The sequence below is a fragment of the Populus euphratica genome, unplaced genomic scaffold, assembly GCF_000495115.2.
Source record: "Populus euphratica unplaced genomic scaffold, PopEup_1.0 scaffold1965.1, whole genome shotgun sequence".
NCBI lineage: Eukaryota > Viridiplantae > Streptophyta > Magnoliopsida > Malpighiales > Salicaceae > Populus > Populus euphratica.
This window is the reverse complement of record NW_011501806.1, coordinates 7,850-26,745: the sequence shown is the minus strand read 5'-3', so window position 1 is coordinate 26,745 and position 18,896 is coordinate 7,850. Positions and strand designations below refer to the sequence as shown.

The 18,896-nt window shown below is 27.2% G+C and overlaps 1 long non-coding RNA gene across 1 annotated transcript; it reads left to right on the top strand.

Annotated features, from left to right (window-relative positions):
• Positions 1 to 3,624: 3,624 nt before the first annotated feature.
• Positions 3,625 to 4,816, top strand: LOC105118456 (uncharacterized). The gene is made up of 2 exons (XR_840942.1): positions 3,625 to 3,962; positions 4,357 to 4,816. It is a non-coding gene; the product is annotated as an uncharacterized LOC105118456 (long non-coding RNA).
• Positions 4,817 to 18,896: the final 14,080 nt, after the last annotated feature.

Here is an 18,896-nt window from a genome sequence, read left to right as displayed (position 1 = left end):
GTAGTAGTAGTAGTAGTAGTAGTAGTAGTAGTAGTAGTAGTAGTAGTAGTAGTAGTAGTAGTAGTAGTAGTAGTAGTAGTAGTAGTAGTAGTAGTAGTAGTAGTAATAATAATAATAATAAAGAAAGAGAAGAAGAAGAAGATGATGAGAACTTTGAGATGGAATATTAATGTAACGATTAAACAATGATAATAACAAATGTCAAGGTTAGAGGTTCCACTAATGGTATATCAAACAAGTATAGTATAAACTCTTATTATTGAATTGGAAACCACACACAAAGGAGGTTCCAATCAGATTATATATTGTTAACATGATTACATTAGTCATCTTATTCAATTAATGCTAATACTTGTAAATCTCGTCAAGCATTCATGATTATAACTTATGTTAACAACAAATCAAGTTCCTTTCATAGCTCAGGTGTCGGTTATACCATACATTATGGGCTATGAAAGTGCCAAGCATTTGTTGTACCAAGTGTTATACAACATAAATCAAGATTAGTCATTTAACAAGCAAAGTATTAAAGAGTGAACAAGATAGCAAATATAAAACATGTTAGTATCAAACATTAAAGTCCATATTAAGTTTACATTATACTTATTCTTACACCATTAGTGTAACCTTTTCACCTTGACATAATTAACTTAGCTAGACATAATGAAAGAAAGCAAAATAGATAAACAAAATAAGAACATAAAAGTTAACTAAGTAAAGGAAAGGAAATGAAAGGCATAAACTTAATATTAATGAAAACAAAGCATAAAAAATACAAAGAGAGAAAGGAAGAGCATGATCTTGATCTGAACACCAAGATGCCTAAATGCATGGCAAATGCCTCCTTTTATAGGCCAAAAATGGGAACTATTGATTTGATGACTAATTGATAAGTGGGTGACCAACTTTTGACTTGGTGACAATCCTTATCTTCTCTTGTCTGCCCAAAACGTCATTGATAACGTCAAAACTGGAGCCAGTTGCAAACATGAAAGTTGTAGGCAATTGTCTCAGCTTTCTTGTGTAAAAACTTCAGCTCATTTGGACTTCTAGAACTCTAGATATGGCCAAAATACCGAACAGTGCTCGGGCTGGAAGACAGATTCGGGCTTCTTTGTTGTTGCTACAATTTGGACTTGATAATGGCCTTTTTAGATCTTGGGCTCCATATGAAAGTTGTAGGCCTATGTCTTACCTTTCCATCCATATAAATTTGACCTAAATCTGAGATATATAGCTCCAGATATGACCCATTTACCGAACAGTGTTCCGGTTTGGATTGCACCGACATCTCTTTTCTAAGTTTGGCCATCTCTTTATCCTTGCAATTTAAGTTCTTCAAGTCATCAATCAATCCTTTCATTTATGTGATAGATCTGCATTAAAAATAGACATTTACCATAAATTATAGGTATCTTATATTATTAGATACATTATTATAAAACATATTTTAGTTAAGGAGTTATTGATACTTCAAGTGCAAAATGATGATATAAAATCATGATAAAAATGCACTTTTAAGTACTAATCAGTTAGTTATAGAATGGATTCGTTAATTAACCAACATTAAAAAAAGATAGAATTCAGAATATAAATTGTAGTTTCATTTCAAGGATCGGTTCTAATTTCCGTTGGTGGATGTGTGCTTGCGATCAAGGTTTGTTTTCTTGATAAATTTCGATTTCAATTGATTTTGTTTGCTAGTTTAATTTCTTCTATATTTTAGATCATCACAAATCAACCCTCCCAAATTACATAACGTATAGCATAAAAATCTGAACAAAATCTTTCTCGTGGGATCGACCCCTTGCTTGCACTATACTATCTTGTGTATTGTGTTTTAAATTAAGGTAATTAACATGTGCGACCGTAACATCGCAACACACATTAGCTTGACAATGATCATATTAGACTTTTATTACACATTGATTAACACATTTGTTTGTAAACATGCACCTTCCCTCTCATCTTCACCAACAACCATTCTTCCTCATTTTTTACAGTAGTGTAACCAAAGTTTCATAAAATTAATTTTTTTTAATTTAAATTAGTTTTTTATTGTTATTTTAATATATTAATATTAAAAATAAATTTAAAAAATAATATTTTCTAGCATCGCTTGGGTGCTAGAGATAACATTAGTCTTTTTGGCTACTTTTAGAGAGGGCTACAGTCACTTTTTTTTGTTTTCCCTAAAGGAAGCTAGAGAAATAGACGAGTCACAAACCAGAGCATTCTAAAAAATTTCAACAATGACATGGTTAATAAAGGAAGGTTTGGAAGTATGATAATGAATATTTTTTAAATTATTTTTTATTTAGTAATATATTAAAATATATTTTTTTATTTTTAAAAACTTATTTTTAACATTAGCACTTTAGAACAATATAAAAACACCAAAAAATAATTTTAAAAAAATAAAAATAATAACTTTAAAAGTATTTTTAAAACAAAAAAATAAACAAGTTTTAAATTCCAAGACCATGCAAAACTTCAAAAATAATTCATTTTTAGAGCAAAAGTCATCATGTGTTTAGTTTCCTTGTTAATGGTTTGTGGTGTGATTTTATTATATAAATCATCCACTAGATGTAAAATTACAATAAACCGATTTAACTATCTGATTATGATTGGAAGATATTTGAGAGCTATTTATTTTTGTATTTTAAAAATATTTTTAAAACAAAATAAATTATATTTATTTTTGTCTTTGCTTCTAAATTATTTTTTTGGTGTTTTTTAATTTTTTTGATGTGTTTATATAAAAAATAATTTTAAAAAAATAAAAAAATCTTATTTAAATTATTTTTAAATAAAAAATATTTTAAATAAAAAATAATTGTTACTACCAAGCTATTGGAAACTTTGCATGCTTGGGGCCAAGCTGTTATGTTGGGTATTGGACGACTTCTAAACATGTATAACTGAGTATAAAGTCTCACCCAAACTGGTGAAGACCCCAAAGCCAATATGAAGCCCAAATGATTTGTTGACGTGCAATTGGATTACTTGGAAGTCTAGTCGAGCTCCTTGAAAGTTGTCTCCCTGCCTGGGTCTAGTAGAGCCTTGGATCATGTACAGTGACTGAGCCCAAATGAAGAGTTGAGTGCACATCCTAGCCCACTAGTTCTTAGGCTCGAGTTGCATTTCCTGTTTTGTGTCATGGAAATGGCATGCGTTTCGTACTCCATGTCTTGTACATGGTGTTTCATTGGATTTAATTCTCCATTGATAAGGATCATGAGATCATCAGCAAAATGTAGAGTTAGAAAGATGAATTTATTTGCATATAGGGTGATATACGTTACGGGATAGGTCTCAAACCGTATTATCTAGCAAACAAGTGAATACTTCCCTTGGCAAAGATAAATAAGCGTGGAAAACAAACCCTGCTTATTCCTACAGAAAGGTCTTGTATTATCCATGGGATCTAATTTATCATGTTCTAAATCCCGAAAGGTCTTGTTTTCCCCATGGAAGCGTACGAGAGCAACAGGAGTGCGAAATTGAACTTTGAAGAAAAGTCTCACACCCTTGAACTTAAAGGAACACTCCTAAAATACCCATTACTCTTTAAAATAACATTTTTTTCTATTAGGGTAGTTTTGGAAAAACAGTAATCTTACAGAGCCCAAGGTTTCCGCGTGCAACCTGCACTCATTTGCATGTTACTATAAAATTAAAATTTTCTTGGGAAGATAATGATTGTAATTAAGCTCTTGCTTTGGATCCCTTTCTCTCGCCAAACACCAAATATATCCTTGTTGGCGAAAAGGAATTTGTCCTGTGTTGTTGATACCTGAAGAAAGAAAGATAAAAATAGACGGAAAGAGAGAGAGAGAGAGAGAAGAGAGATTATACATTATGGATGATTGCAGGCCTTTAGGTTTCTTGATTGGATTGCCGTTTGCTCTTATTGCTCTGGTTTTGTCTCTCATCGGAGCTGTTGTTTGGGTTATCGGGTGAGTCTTCCCTTCCATTCCCATCTGCGTTGTTAATTTTTTTGTAATTAATATACTCTGCATTTCTCGTGTACTTCATGCCAATGCATCTTTGATATACATATAAACCAATTAAGAATACGCAAATTCTTCTTAATCTCCTCAACCCGAACAGAAAAAAGGAATTTGCTTTCATTTCTTTTTCCTTTTAATTAGTTCGTGCTTCTTGCATTATATTTTCCTTGCTACTGATTTAGACATGTTCCTTTTCCCCGGTTCTTTAGAACTGGATCTTATGCCAAGTTAATAAATCTCTTAATCTATTGACGATTCATTTTTCTGTTTATTAAATAGATTTGATGAAATTACTGTTAATTAATAACCGTTGAGACAATGAATGATTTGATGATGACAGTTCTGTGCTGAGTTGCCTCTGCCCTTGTTGCATTTGTTGTGCTGGACTCGCAAATCTTGCAGTGAGCCTAGTGAAGTTGCCTGTGAATGTCATTCGATGGTTTATTGATCTGATTCCTTGTTGATTGATTTCAACAATAGCCCAGCAAGATCGGGATATTCAATTACTTCATTCTTTCTTTCTTTTTTTGTAGGGTCCTGCCTGTGAGTGCAGGCCAGGAGTTTTAATCGAATAATTGATGGTAGTTCTGGTTAGGAGAGCTTGCAGTGATTGATTTTTTATATTTGTATGATTATTGTGTGATATTAGCTGTGCAGTTTGACAGTGTTGTTGGAAAATCCCCGTACTAGAAGTTAATTTCCTGGTGATTTTGTGCTATATTTGCATTAATTTTCTTAAACACAGAAATCGTGTAAGGCTCATCATCTGGTAAAATCTTATATTTCATTCCCTTCCATTTTATTCTGCCTTCATTTATGGGGCTGGCATGCTTGTACAATTAGCTAGCTAAGGTCAATGCATTCTGGTAAAATTGATTAATAAATTATTCGACTCAGTTAATTTTGTTAAGATTTCCATCGCCTGTTTCATGCCCCTGTGTGTGTAACGATTGTAGAACTAAAATTAGTAAATATATTATGCTAGTATACAAATATGTTTAGTTGATTATAGCAAGACTGTAGTTAAAAAATAATTAGTATAAATTGTTAGCTTACAATCACAAAGACATGTTAAATAAGAGATATCATGTTATAACTAGTATTTATTTCACTATATAGGAAATAATAATTTTTTAGTGTTATTGAAAATGTTATATAATTTAATTTTTTATTTAAACATAAATTTTATAATTTCCAATCAACTAGATATTGTTATAATCATTATACTCTTTTATCTTTTAAAAGTTTTAAGTTTATTCTCTTGGATGAATTATACACAAGCTCTCTTTGGTTAGCGAATCCACAATAATTTCATTTGACTTTACAAAGTTAGAAATAATTCTATTTAAGATCAAGTGTTTTTTATGATATTATGTACATGACATATATATCTAGACTTATCATTATATATAATACTTTATGTCATTCTAATTGCTAAATCATTATTGCAATTGATATTAATAGCTGACACTAGTTTTATCCAACATGGAATATCCTCTAAGAAATTTTAAATTCATTTGGTTTTTTTCACAACTTTATCAAAAATAATAAATTATAATTCTATCATGGATTTAGTAATACATATTTACCTAAAGAATTTGCATGAAACAGTTGATTCACCAAGTGTGAAGACATATTTATTTGTGGATATCAAATTCTTAATATTAGATATCCAATTAGTATAATTATATATTCTAGTACTACTAAAATGATATAATTATATAATTTTAGATTCTATTTTGACTTTTTTAGAATCATGTATTTGTATATTTGCAAAACACCTCTACACTTTAAAGTATTTGTAGAAAGATCTTTTACCTTTTCATAATTCATATTGTGTTTTATCTAATTTTTTATGCGGTACTTTGTTAAGTACATGATTAATCGTTAAAATTGCCTCCCTCCATAAATTTTGATATGCTCTTGAACTTGTCAATATGACCCTCATCATTTTTTTTAATATTTGATTTTTATGTTTTGCAATGTCATTTTATTATGGTAAATAAAAAACAGTAGTTTAAAGAATAATATTATATTGGAAACAAGATTCACCAAATTGTGCTTTGTATTCTTCACCTTCATCACTTTTTATTACCTTTATTTTTTTGTTAAATTGATTTTTAATTTTATTCTTGTAATATTTAAACATTTCAAGAGTTTCATCCTTACTTCTAAGAAAATAGATGTAACAATACCCCTCATGCAATTCTTTATAAAATTAATATAATATTTTTTTTCCACCTCTTGTTTATACAAATTTTAAGTCATTTCTTTTCTTAGGCTACTTTTTTTAGGTTTATTTCAATTATCATTATTACACTTATAAACTATACCATATGCATATATAATATTGTATGAATAATACTTTTACTAAGTAAGTTTCTAAAAAATATTAAAGGGATCACAAACGGACGATTATACTTAAAACCTAATCTTTTTAGATAGAATTTACTAGATTATATCTATTTAATGCAATAACTTTTTGTATATGTAAACAACAACATATATGTAAATAATATTGTATACATGAACAAATCTGATGAGATAACTTTAATGTCATTTTTATATTTAAAAAATTTCCGCGTATGAACTTTTTAATAATAACAACTTCAACTTTCAATTTTTTGTTAAAAGCTTTTCAAAGTGTATTTACACTCTTAATTGAACTATATATGTCATATTATGTATTATTTAATCTATTCAAAATATATTTTTTCAACGCACAAAATATTCCATACATACAAAACTACCATAATAATAAAATTAAATTCATTATCTTACAACTTCAATATTTTTCCAACAAGAACTTAACCAAGTTCAATGTAGATACATAAATCAACATTTTATGTTATCACCATTTAAAGTTCAAATGTAGATACATAAATTAACATTTTGTGTTATCACCATTTAAAGTTCAATGCACTGAATTAAATTCAGGACTATATAAAGTGATGGTGAGATCATCACACTGAAATAGTACTTATTAAAGCAATTTTAGTTGTAAAAACCAATTCTCGAGTTAAAAACATGATATAAATTATAAAATTAACAGCCAATGAAATTTATAAATAAATATTTTAGTTCCACAAAAAGCAAAACTTGAAATAAATCAACTTGATAAACAAAGATATTTAAATTATACAAGATAAAAATAAATATTTTTTTATATTTTAGTTCATACATTATGTCAAAACATTAACTTTAAACAAGAAAAACAAAATGCATGTATAAACTAAATAAAGATATAAACATGGTTTATAAAAGTATAGGTCATAAAATATATATCATGCAATAACTCAAAGAAATTTTGATAAATTGTGTGAATTATAATTTTAAAAGATAAATTATAACTTTAAAATAAAAATATATAATGAACTTTTAAAATTAAATAAAAAATATAAAGCTATAAGCAAACCAAATGGTTATAAATGAAAACATATAGTTTTAAAACAAACCTATAAGATTAATATTATATTTTCCCAACTTGATAAACTAAACAAGCTCTAATATATAAAAATAAAACCTTAAAATTGTACTATGAAAGTTTATAAATATATTAGATTAGTATATAAATATGCTTAGTTTATCACAATAAAATTAAAGTTGAATTTTTTTTATCATGGATTGATAGTTTATCATTCCATAGATATGTTAAATAAAATATATATAAGAAAAACTAGTGTTTATACATATTTTAATCTATAAAATAATTTTGAAATAATGTACAATATGTGACAAAAAAAACTTATTAAAAAAATAAATATTATGAATAAAAAACAAATAAAAACAATAGCTATTTTACATTTTAATAGTTTATTCCCAACAACAACGTAATTCATTAAAAATGTGTTGTTGTAAGCAATATAATGCTGTGCTATTTTTTTTCCACTTCTATTAAATTGTTTTTTTTATATATATTTTTTATATAAAAAAAACTCAAATAGGAGTTTTCCATTTCTTGATTTCTCTCACCATTCACAGAAACCAAGTCTATTGTATGCACCCTTATAAAAATCAAAGATTCCGAGTAATAAAGTGAGGTTGAACATTTTTTTTTGGTTAAAATTTAAATTTTTTTATTTTAAATTATCTTTTTTATATATTTTTTTTAATTCATTTTAATATATTAATATCAAAAATAAATTTTAAAAAATAAAAAAAAATATTTTTTAATAATTACTTAAAATTATTAATTTAAAAAATAACTTCTACCACACTTTTAACCGCCCTTTAAATTAACAACATGTCACGAGTCCTTATTTATTTATTAATTAGAAATGTTTTTCATTACTATTATTTTATTATTTAGGGAGGGGCTGAGGCCAAGCGGTCTTCCCACGGACCGCCTTCCTGCCATGAGACAACCCAGATGATTGCAGGCCTTCTAATTTGAGCAGGTAGCCCACGATAATGTTTTCTGATCAATGGAAGTTTTACTTGCATCCCTTACCAATAATGATTGCGAAGATTTTACAACTTTAATTGAGATTGAGTGGTTAAACCAAAAAAAAACCCAGTCACTTAAGTTTTTGTATAGCTGCTAGTCTTTATAATTATAATTCGAAAGAGTAGATTTAAAAAGTATATATTATATTTTTTTAATCAAGATTTTTTTAAAATTTTTCAATAAAATCCATGCAAAACTATGTTATTTGTTAATTAGTTAAATACTCCAAAATATATAATATAGATTAATAAATAAAGAATTTTTTTCTATGTTACTATATAATTAGTAAATTTTTCAACTCATTCAAACTAAATAAATAAATTAAAACTAATACGAAAGGATTCGAATGATTATATTTTCAAAGATATAATTAAGTACTAAAACTTGGATTATCGATAGATATTTAGATCTTGCCACACCGTGGAAATTCGCACAAGGGGAGGGCAGACCCTCAAATTTCTGGAATCCTTTGAATGAAAATGTTAAATTAGAAGTTGGTTTGGTTTGTTTTTATATTTTAAAAATATTTTTTTAAAAAATATTTTTTATAATTTAAATTAATATTTTAGTATTTTTAAACTATTATAACATTTTGATATAAAAAATTATTTCAAAAGAAATTATTTTAAAGTATTTTATAGTAAAAAACACGTTAAAAAAATCATAGTTATATTCTTAAACACTCTAAAATATGTTACCTGCACGAAACACCAAGAAAATATGAAACAATAATAAAAATTTGTAATTTCATCCAATTTTGATTCATACTTAATTATTTATATTTTTGAATTTTCCTTATATGGTTATTTTAAGAAGTTATAGTTATATTACACTATTAAATATTTTTATTTATTACCTAAAATATCTAAAAACAATTGGATTTTTAGATTGAGGAATAAGTTCTTTATTTTTCTTTTTTAAACCTTTTTTTTTTTCAATTCAATTCCTCTCTAGCTTAATTTTTCAGTCCCTGCATGAGAGAAAGGGTGACTCATTGGGGAAAAAAACAATAATGAGGGGGAAAAATTGGTTATTGTGATTCTAGCAATTAAAATAATCAAATTTAATATCAAAACACTTCATTCAACGAGATATATTTTGTAATTGTGGTTTTTGGTCATCATCCAACTGAAAAATATAAATTAATACTTGAAAATATTTATGGTCTTGGTTTGATTTCTCAATTTTTAACTGGTTTTTTGCTATTTCAAAGGCATGAGTGAGTTTATTTAGGTTTGTTGAGTATTTTTCAGGTGCCTTCAAGTGGGAAATAGGTTGAAAAAAATGATTAATTGGTAAAAAAATCAAAATCAAATTCATAATCCTTTTGTTGCCTAGTTTCTGGCCACTTTGGCTGCTAGAAAATGGGCTAACGAATGATGCGTTGTCTTCATGGATGATGTATTGTTTGCTTTCATTTTTTCTTAAAAAAAAGGGGTCGGTCTAATTTAAAAAAAAAAAAAAAAAATTATAGCGAAGCAAGACTGTGCACATCTGACCTGCTATTGAGGGACCAGGAGTGGGGCCTGACATTTTTTGTCTTTTTTTCATTAAGAAATAATATGCTAATTCACTTACTCTTTAGTTTAACGTGATTAATAAATTCTTATTTAAATTTTAATATTTTCTTCAATTATTATATATTTGACATGAAAATAATAATATTAATAATAAATTATTCATGAAAATTGTTCTTTATTTTTAAAATTTTTAAATATATTTTGAACATGATTTTATTACATTTAAAATTCTTTTTAGCTTTCATTCACACAAAAATAATCAACATATTATTTTAATATTTTTCTAATTTACTTTAACAGTCATAACAAAAATTTAATAAAAAAATGATTTTAGTTAAAAATTTTATATTTGCTAAGATAAACAAGAGATGTGTAAATAAGAAAATTGAATGTCAATTTGAGAAATTTATGTTTTGTGCTTATTTAAAATGATTTATATTTTTTATTAAAAAATTAGTCTTATATAATTAAATAAAAAATTTTTATAAGCTATACATAACATGAGACCAAATATTTTAATATGCATCTTCTTGACTCAATCTTTGATTTAGATCAACAAATTTATTATAATTTATTAATACATTTAATTCTAGATTTATTTTATTTTAGAATGAAAATTCATCTTGATGAAAAAAATCTCAAAATAACTGTATTTACAAGTTTAATAACAATATTAAAAAAAATTTAGGACCTGGAAATTTTGTTTTAGTGTCCAAAAAATCTTAGTCCTGCAGTTGAGTTATAATTAAGATTATTAGGTCTGATTTTACAATCAAATCTAAAAATATTGATATTATATTCAAGTAGATTAGGATTAGCTGAGCCACTAAATTTAATTGTTTTATTTACTAGATGTAATAACATTTGATTAATTGTCTTATTTACTAGATCTAATAGCATTTGAATATATTTTCACCGCTAGGTCCAATACATAATCTAACTTAAGGTTCTTGTATTTATTTCTCTGAATTTTTTATATTTATTTAAAATTATTATTAACTTGCTGTTATGTTATGTTTTTTTTTTACCGATACATTTGTCATCCCGGCCCACTGCCAGTGGTCACATGATTGAAGCAGGAAAGCAATAGCATTTTTAAATGCATTAAAGGTTAAACCTTTGGTGGTTGTAGTTATCCATGGGAAATAAAATCAATTCAGTGACGATAACTATAAAAGTCTCACCTGGCAAAAACTATACTGTAATTTATTTTGATCGTTTTCTTTATCTCCCAATTTTATTCTCTATGTAATCCGTAAGAATTTTTTTTTTCTACACACCGAAAGCCAGTCTACTTGCAAGTAATTGAATAGAAAATCATGAATCATTAACGCGAATAAGGTAAGGTGACCCCATCAATGTAATAATATATAATTCAATTTGAATTCTTTTGTTTTACTATTTTAAAAATATTTTTTAAAAATTAATTTTATTTTTTATTTTTTGATTTTAAATTTATTTTTGTATCATTTTAATATATTAATATAAAAAATAAATTTTAAATAATAAAAATATTATGTTACTATATTTTTAATAAAATATTACCATAAAAAATAACCGCATGATCTCCAACCCTGGTTAGTATGTGTTCCACCAGAAGTGTTTTCAGTTGACCGCGCATGTATGTTCGTATTAACATATCAAAGAAGGGTCCACGAATAACCCAATCCATAGCCGCCTGCATCTCTTTGTCAAAGAAAAAGTTCCAAGTTCAAAGCTTTTCTCTTCCCATCTATGAAAACACAGAAACTATTGTTTAAAAAAAAAAATCATCTTGAAGAGCTGGTCTTATACAAAGTGAAATTTAAAGGTTTTTTGAAGGTGTTGTAGATCGATTTAAGAAGAAATTGAGGACTACCTAAATATAATAATTGAGAGGATAGCAATACGTGTGTTTAATTTTTATTACATAAAAAAATAATAAAATTTAAATTTATAATTGCTTAGACACTCGTATTATTTTAAAAAATTGTTTTAATCTAATAATTTAAATTATTAAATAAAATTTTAAAATATAATTTATATTATTATTTAATATAGCACCAAATATTAATAAATGGATAATGATGAGTTCTGGAAAATTCAAAGAGTATGCTGCGCTGTATAAATTAATCGAGAGAAGAAAGTAATTTACATATCCAAAGTTTTATTAAGAGTAATTGGCCAAAGAATAAAAGCCTTGAATTCGCATCAAATAATGCTCGAGTTTCATGGTAATCAATTCATACAATCACGTTCAAAAACAAAATTTTTTCCTCTCAAAATTCCACTTCAAAGAAATAATAACTAATAAACAGTCTTAATAGCTAGCTCTCTCTTGTATTTTTTTTTTTTTCCGGTTGTCTCTAATCGACTTAGTCTCCCATAAGCTTATACAAGAAATACTGACAAGAGGGGAACTGATCATGTTGACTGCTTATATCATTCATGCATTTGGAAGGGGAAGAAGCCATCAAAGCCTTGAATGAGTCTTGTGTGATGTTAACTGATATTGTCGCTAACCCTAGCTAGCTACTCTCTGGACAAGAAGCCAGAAAGGCCCGAGCAAGCATCAGCTTCAGAGGAGAATGAAAAGAGGTTCTAAGCACCAAATCACCATGACATGGGTGTGGGGAAAGGTGTGCCCTTACAAACGCACAAAATCATTGATTTTTAAATAACGCATGAAATAGAGTTTTTGAAAGGCATTCATTCGAGAATTAGTTCTAGCTTAAGAGACACAATTATTTCAGTGTATCTCTTCTGAGAGGCTTAATTATGCCCGGATTATGTGTAAACAGTGCTCTAAATACATGCACTTAGTTTGCATGATATGACCCCTGACAAAAATATTATTAAGTTGCCGGATGGATGTGGGAGGAAGAAGGCAGGAAGGGAAAAAACGACCAAAAATCATATGCTATGTGGGCATCTTTGTGTAATGGGGACAAAAGTAAACAGAAATATTTGTATTGTACTAATGTTTTCTCATATATAACCATATATGATCGAAGAAGTTAGTGGTTCTCGTTAAGTGCATTTCAGTTGTACTTATCTCGCTGATGCTGTCCAGAAACAAGGGTTTATAGTTGTTAAATCTGGTCGGGGTTGATTGGAGTCAAACTGATAAAAATAAAAAAATTATTTAAGATTTTAATGTTTTTTATGAAAAATTTAAAAAGTAATTTATGTAGATATAAACTATATATATTATAAATAATAAAGTTTAAAAAAATATTTTAAAAGATTTTTTATTCTATGTTGAAAATATACTATCTTATTTTTTTAAGTTGAAATATTTAAACCAAAAAGGATTTTTTATCTCATATAAAAAAATATAATTTTTTTCTTATGAATATAAAATATTTTTCTAGTATCTATATAGTGAACTTTGAAATGGATTAATAATCAACAAAAAAAATATAAAAAAAAAAGGATCACTGGCTAGAAAAAAAACACATTTTAAAAAAAAAAGATCTCTACTAGGTTTTTTCAGATCACCTAGATTTTAGGTTGACCTGATGGATTAACTGATTTTCTCCTGGCTAACTATAGACTTGAACTTTCAAATTCATAAAGGTAACCTTGGTTATCCATGGAAGATAATCTCATCTTTCAGGAGGTACAAATAGGACACAGTTCATGCATTCTAATTCCTTGACCAAATTAGTTTCGCTTTATGGGGCAAAATAATTATTCGAATCTATGACATTGAGTGCTTTAGTAAGGGGTGTCCCATTGAAAAATGTCTAAATTAATAGCAACATGCAATATAAAAATACACCTATCATATCATGAATGAGCAACTAAGTCTTGATTTTTCTACAAATTTAATAATTATTACTTACATGCCCCCTATCTGTATATTAAAAACTGAAGCTAACACTTGATATGAATTGTGATGGATCAGAATTGGTGAAAGGATAGAAAGGGAAAAGCATGTAGATGAACTCCTCATTCTCTTTCATTATCCTTTAATTTAACTTTCTATGTTTCTAATAGCTTGATTAGGATTTTACTATTTTTTATGACCACAGTTACAAATGGTAAAGAAAAAAAAGTTTGCAATTTAAAATCAAATATAAATGAAGATGATGTAATGCCCTTGTAAATACATCATATTACAAAGAAATTAAGCACTTAGATATATTTATTTTTTTGCACTGTTTATTTTCTTATAAATTACTATGAATTATTATATTCATTTTTTATTTTCTAATTTGATTTTTTTTTAAACAATTGATCCGTTTTAAACTCTAGTTAGCATTCAAATGTTTTTTTCTTTGGAAGAAATGGTTGGATTGAGAGACAAGAGATCAAAGTGAAAAAAAGGGGTAAACTAGGTGGTGACTTTAAATTTCATTTTAGTTCGTCATTTTTTTAGATATTATGTCGTTGGTTTCTTTAGTTGTTAGAAATTCAGTTTTAGTATCAAACTTTATTTCTCTCATTTTCAAGTCCCTCTTATATAAAAAGAGGTGTAGAGAAGAAAATCGTAATTAATAATGATTTTGGTTACAAAAATAGTCGATATCAATTTTAATGTGCTTCATTTGATGAGAGGAGTTTCACATCCTTCTCTTTGCTCGATCATGCATATATGATTGTAGGAATATTTTTGGGTTTGAGTTGATATTTGTTTTTTAAACTATTTTTTGGGTTTCTTAAGACCACGAATAGGTTTATTGAGGCGTTTATGGTGTCTTCTAAATGTTCTGGGTAAAAATAAGTTGAAAATGATTTTTTTTGCAAAAAACATGAGCCTTGTTGATTTGGCGACCTATAGTTATTGGATTTTATAGAAAGTAAACAACACATTATTTTCTATCTTTTTTCAAAAAACAAACTTGCCATCCACTTGCTTTAAGAAAAAAATTATTAAAGTCGAGCCTAGACATGGTGACTGGGCTATTCTTTTAATGCCCAAGCATGTTGGGCCACAAAACCCAATTGCCTGGGCTTTTTTGGGTCTTTTTTTTATTTTACTATTTTATATTTTATTTAAAAACTTTTGATAAAAAAAATTATTTAATCCAATTGAGTTCATGAGTCAAGTCATAGGTTTAACGGGTTAATTTGCAACATTTAGGCTTTTATTTAAAAAAAATATTTTTTTCTATCCTTCAATTTAAAAAAATACAATTTCACCTTTTATTATCGATGATCTATTTTTTTATTTAACACAAAATAAAAGGAATGGAACTTCATTCTTTGTTATCAATTATCTACTTTTGTTATCTTGGTCTCATGCGCATATCACGATTTGTTTTTAAAAAAAGTATTCCATACAAAAAGAATATCATGTGCTTTATTGTTGTATAATTAAATAAAAAATAATCTCTGAGATAAATTTTTTTTTTTGAATCTAATGACGTGCATGACTTCATAAGTTGGCTTGGCTAACTTAAGTTCAATTAGGTTTTTTTAATTTAATTAAGTGCATTTTTTTTTTACCAATTCAATCATCCAACATTGAATAAATTCAGGATTGAGCTTTCCAATTTTTTTTGAAGATTATCCGTACAAGTTTTGCAAGTTAGCTCAAGTTGACTCAGATAGATCAAAAGTGTTTCCTTCTTAATATTAGATAAAAATATTGTAAACTTATATTTTTTAAGAAAAACTTGTGGTTACAAATATACATTTTTGATTGACTACTTTAAGTTGTAAAAGTTTTGGAAAATTTACTCATTTAATGTAAATGAATAAGTTTCTAATTAAGGAAGCATACTTAAATGTAGAGATGAAATTGAAAGAGTGAAAAACTAATAATACTAATCAAACTATAAGAAAAGGGTGGGAGTTTCATGTGCAAATAAAATAAACATTGGACCATAGGAGTAAATAATGAAAATTTGTAGCTATATAAACATGAATAGTGTTTTCAAAAAACACACTAGTACCGACCAAAGAAGAAGAAAAAGAGGAGAGAAAATTGTGAGGAAAACCTAGTAAATCCATCATAAAAACATAAAAGAGAGATGGTTAAGAAATCAAAGTGTGTTAGAAAGAGATTTGAACAAGAAAAATTGGTAGATTTAAGGTCTAAACCCTTGAAAATTTAGGTTATGGGGTTCGGGGGGGGGGGGGGGGGGGGGAGTGAGGATAATGGTGTTTTTTGAAGTTTTCAACCTTTTTTTTTCTTTGAGTTTGGAGGAAAGAAACTTCTCCAAAACAATTGATTGAAATAGTTTTATAGGTAGTGTTAAATGAAAAGTTTTAGTATATAGGGATGTTTGAAATTGTATGTTAAGGTGTTAGATTATATGCTTTGTGACACGACTAAAAGATTGATATCTTCTCCCAAGTGTAGGAGTGTTGAAGTAATAAATAACCCAGCAAGACCGGGGTTGAACTACAGGGAGGTTAATTGTACAAATTATAAACAACAACAATAGCAATAATAACAATAATAACAATAACAACAACAACAATAATAGTAGTAGTAGTAGTAGAAGTAGAAGTAGTAATAATAATAATAATAATAAAGAAAGAAAGAGAAGAAGAAGAAGAAGATGAGAACTTGGAGATGGAATATTAATGTAAGGATTAAACGATGATAATAACAAATGTCATGTCAAGGTTAGAGGTTTCACTAATGGTATGTTAAACAAGTATAGTATAAACTCTTATTATTCAATTGGAAACCACACACAAAGGAGGTTCCAATCAGATTATAATTGTTAACATGATTACATTAGTCATCTTATTCGATGAATGCTAATACTTGTAAATCTCGTCAAGCATTCATGATTATAACTTATGTTAACAACAAATCAAGTTCCTTTCATAGCTCAGGTGTCGGTTATACCATACAGTATGGGCTATGAAAGTGCCAAGCATTTGTTGTACCAAGCGTTATACAACATAAATCAAGATTAGTCATTTAACAAGCAAAGTATTAAAGAGTGAACAAGATAACAAATACAAAACATGCTAGTATCAAACATTAAAGTCCATATTAAGTTTACACTATACTTATTCTTACACCATTAGTGTAACCTTTTCACCTTGACATAATAAATTTAGCTAAATATAATGAAAGAAAGAAAAATAAATAAACAAAATAAGAACATAAATAAGATAAGAGTTAACTAAGTAAAGGAAAGAAAATGAAAGACATAAACTTGATATTAATGAAAGAAAAGCATAAACATTACAAAAAATACAAAGAGAGAAAGCAAGAGCATGATCTTGATCTGGAAACCAAGATGCCTAAATTCATGGCAAATGCCTCCTTTTATAGGCCAAAATTGGAAAATATTGATTTGATTACCAATTGATGAGTGGGTGACCAACTCTTGACTTGGTGACAATCCTTATCTTCTTTTGTCTGCCTAAAATGTCACTGATAATGTCAAAATTAGAGTCACTTGAAAACATGAAAGTTGTAGGAAATTGTCTCAGCTTTCTTGTATAAAGCATTTAGCTCATTTGGACTGCTAGAACTCCAGATATGGGCCAAACACTAAACAGTGCTCGAGCTAAAAGATAGATTTAGACCTTTTTATTGTTACTCCAATTTGGACTTGAAAATGATCTTTTTAGATCTTATGCTTTATATGAAAGTTGTAGGCCTATGTCTTACCTTTCCATCCATATAAATTAGACCTAAATATGAGATATACAGCTCTAGATATGACCCAATTTAAAATGTGATAGGCCTGCATTTAAAATGAACATTTACCACAAATTAAAGGTATCTTATATTATTAGATATATTATTATAAAACATGTTTTAGTTAAGGAGTTATTGATACTTTAAGTGCAAAATGATGATATAAAACCATGATAAAAATGCACTTTTAAGTACTAATCACTTTGATCATTGATTTATGTTAATTTATGTGAAACATGATTAGTTAATAACTTAATTTAAAAGACTTAAAGAAAAAATTATTCCTTTTTTTGAACTATTTAATGAAATGGATAGATTAATTATGTAAAATTGTGTTAATTAAATAAAAAATATATGGTAAAATGATTGGATCAATTGAAAAGGAAAAAAAAAATAAGGATAGATATGCTTATGGAAGGACAAGTTTCAAATAAGATACAAAAATTAATTAGAATGGTTAATTTATGTTAATTTAATTATTAATGAATGAATTAGCAATAAATTTCAAGGAAATGACTAAGCAATAAATTTCAAGGAAATTACAAATGGAATATTATTCCCACATTTATGTATAAATTTAGCTAGGAAAAAACAAGACATTTATAAGTTCTCATTTTTGCAATGAAAACTTTGTTATGATGGTGAAACAAAAATTTGGATTATGCATGGATAAGGATTTAAAATTCATACAATATACATGTTTTTACAGGTGAGACCACATATATCATTCCATAATAAGAGATGATTAGCAAAGTACAGGTTCTAGATTAATGTTAGACATCACAACATTTTTAATTATTTATTTAAAGTTAAGCATGTTATTGAAATCTTGTTTAATTTAAAATTCATGTCAAGCAAGTTATCCTAGTTTAGGAACTAACACCTAGTTTGAGTATGTCAACCTAGTTATCCTAATTTAGGGACTAGCATTTGAATTTGGCATTGAAGATAACTATCCTGGATAATGGTTTATGTTAGGTTTTGGTATGAGATAAAATCTCATTATGATAATGAAAAAGGTGTTTGACTTAAATTATTAGTAACCTAGAGGTGTGAAGTCTTTCAATGATTGATTTAATTAAGTTGAATTAATGAACTCTTATTTAATGTAAATTTGCAATGTAACAAATCATTAAGTCATTTTTGTATGTAAACTGACATAACCAAAAGATTGATATCTTCTCTCAACTGCAGGAATATCAAAGTAATAAATAACCAGGCAATACTAGGGTCGAACCACAGAAAGGTAAATTGTATAAATTATAGATAACAATAACACAACAACAATAGTAATAGTAATAGTAATAGTAATAGTA